Source organism: Octodon degus, unplaced genomic scaffold (assembly GCF_000260255.1).
Source record: "Octodon degus isolate 3935 unplaced genomic scaffold, OctDeg1.0 scaffold00012, whole genome shotgun sequence".
NCBI lineage: Eukaryota > Metazoa > Chordata > Mammalia > Rodentia > Octodontidae > Octodon > Octodon degus.
The window spans coordinates 15,269,438-15,272,247 of record NW_004524588.1 but is presented as its reverse complement, the minus strand read 5'-3'; the positions used below and the strand labels follow the sequence as shown (position 1 = coordinate 15,272,247).

The following is a 2,810-nucleotide window of genomic DNA, read 5'->3' as shown; positions in this document are numbered from 1 at the left end:
AAGAAACTGTACTTTCGATTTGATTTGAAACTGTCTCATTGCTATATGTTTATCAATAAAACTTTGAAAAGAAAAAAAATAAATAAAAGAAAAAGAGACTAGCCTGGCTTACACTGCAATACTATCTCAATTTTTTAAAATGTATTTATTTATTTATTTATTATGGTACCAGGAATTGAACTCAGGACCTTGCACTTGCAAGGTAGACACTGTGCCACTGAACTATATCCCTAGCCTCTCCATTAAAAACAACAACAAAAAAAACCCTCAATAACAGCTTTATTGACCTGTTGTACAAGCCAACCATTTAAAATGTGCCACCTAAATAGCTCAGTGGATTAAAGCACCTGCAAGCAGGCGCAGGGGCCAGGGTGTGATCCCCAGGCCTGCCACGGTGTCCCCACCCCTCAGGGTACACGGAGAAGGCAGTTGAGACGGCGTGGTGGCGAGCACCTATAGTCCCAGCTCTTGGGAGGCTGTAAACAGGCAGATCAGTACAAGTCCAATCTAGCAGTGAGATCCTGAACACCCTGTAGACCCTTCCCTAAAAATAAAAAATAAAATAAAATGTACAGCTGAACAGTTCTCAGTATATTTCATTGTGTGACCATCATGACAGTCAATTTTGAAACATTTTTATTGCCTCTAAAACCAGTTCCTATGCCTTTTAGCTTTCTTGCCCAGAACCGCTTTCCCCACCCCACAGCACCTGGCTTCTAAGCAATGACTAACCACATTCCATGTTTATGTATCTGCCTGTGCTGAACAGCAGCCATGCCACTTCCTCGGAGGAGCTCTGGTCTTCTCAGTCAGTGTGGAAGGCAGGGAGGCTTGCAAGAAGCTTCAGCTGCGTCTCCTCCCTGGGCTTTGCTGTTTTCTGCTGCCATAACCTGCTGCCCTTTGCAATGTGCTACTCTGCTTTGGAACCAGTCGAGTATGGACTGAAGTATGGACTGAAACCTGCACAAGCTGTGAACTGAATGAACCTTTCCTTTCTCAATTATGGGTGTCGGGTATTTTGTCCCAGCAATGAGAGAAAAGTAACTGAGACAAAAGTAAATGAACAAGGCAGACAAGAAAAAACAGAACTGAACAATAAAGTAGAAAAAGCAACAGATTTTACTTAGGAATTATTGCAATAGAGAAAGAAAGACCTCAGGGCTGATGCAAGAGCCTAGTGCAGTGCTTGGAATGGTGTCTGAGGAGGCACGCTGGTGCTGTGGTCTGTGGCTGACCTGTCTCACTTCTGATCCATGCGAAGCCCACGCAAGCTGCAGCCATATCCCGGGATAAGATGATTTTGGATCCTATTATGAACAAGTAGAAAAAGAAAAAGAAGAAGCCCTTTATTTCAGAGGATAAAGGGATTGCCCAGGCAGAAGTAATCCAGCCCTCAGAAACAAAAAGTGGAGTCAGAGCCAACTAAAGACAAAGGTATGGAAGCCAGTGAAGAGGACAGTAGGAAGAAAGATGCTTCTGATGATCTAGATGACATGAATTTAATGAAAAGGAAAAGAAAAAAAAAAGATATTTGCTATTGAAGAAGTGGAAGAGGGTATCAAGGATCTTAAGATTGAAAGTCATATCCAAGAGCCAGCTGAATCAGAGGACGCCCTTGATACTATGCTTGACAATGAAATGAAGAATGTCACGTTCCCAGATGAGGATGAAATACTAGCAAAAGAAGAAGCATTAAAAGATAAAGGCACCACAAAAGACACAGGTGTTTCGTTCAATAACCAGACAGGCCCCACTTGGGCAGGCTCAGAGAGAAACACACCACATGAAGAGCTGCTGAATCGAGTGTTCAACATCATGAGGAAAAAGAACCCAGGGATGGTTGCAGGAGAGAAAAGAAAATTTGTCATGCAAGCTCCTCAGGTCATCTGAGTAGGAACCAAGAAACCTGCTTTTGTCAACTTTACAGATCTCTGTCAATGATTATATCATCAGCCCGGACAGCTCCTTGCATTTCTATTGGCAGAATTGGGTACAAATGGTTCTAGAAATGGCAATAGCCAACTTATAACCAAAAGAAGATTCCAACAGAAACAGACAGAGGATGTCTTAAGCAGATATATCAAAGAATATGTCACTTGTCACACATGCTGATCACCAGACATAACTCTACAGAAGGACCCAGGATCTATGTATTACAGTGTGAAACTTGTCACTCTCAAGGCCCTGTTGCCAGCATCAAAGCTGGCTCGCAAGCTGTCACAAGTGAGTGAGCACAGCTCCATGCCAAGGCTAACTGATTTGTTAGTCACCACTGATTTTGCAAAGTGTGTTCTGAGGAACTGGCTGGACAGGGTTACCATCAGAGTAGATGTGTCATTGTATTGAAAACAAGATAGAAAAGCTACCAAGAAAAGAAAGAAAAAAAGAAAAGCTACCAAGTTCTTTGATGAGTGGCTGGTTATCCTTGCCGAAGCTCAAACTGTTGACATACTTATTGCCTACTTTGACAGCTCTCAGAGAGACACAATGGGGTAAGGAGGTGCTTTCTTTTATAAGATTTATTTACTTATTTGGCAATTTCAGTGGCCAGCACAGCACAGGGTCTGCACAGCATGTGGTACCTGGGAACAAACCCGAGTCCTTGCACTTGCCAGGCAGGCACTTAGACTGCTGAGCTATCTCCCCAGCACAGAGGTGCTTTAAAAAAAAAAAAAAATTAGGGCTGGGGAGATGGCTCAGAGGAAAAGTGCTTTCCCTGGCAAGCACAAGGTCCTGAGTTCAATTCCCAGTTCCGCCAAAAAATAAATAAATAAATCAGTGAATTAAATTTAAAAAAATAAAAAAATAAA

At 42.5% G+C, this 2,810-nt stretch overlaps 1 pseudogene; it reads left to right on the top strand.

Moving 5' to 3' along the window:
- The first annotated feature begins 612 nt into the window (after positions 1–612).
- LOC101576698 lies at positions 613–2,258 on the top strand (annotated as a pseudogene).
- The last annotated feature ends 552 nt before the right edge of the window (positions 2,259–2,810 follow it).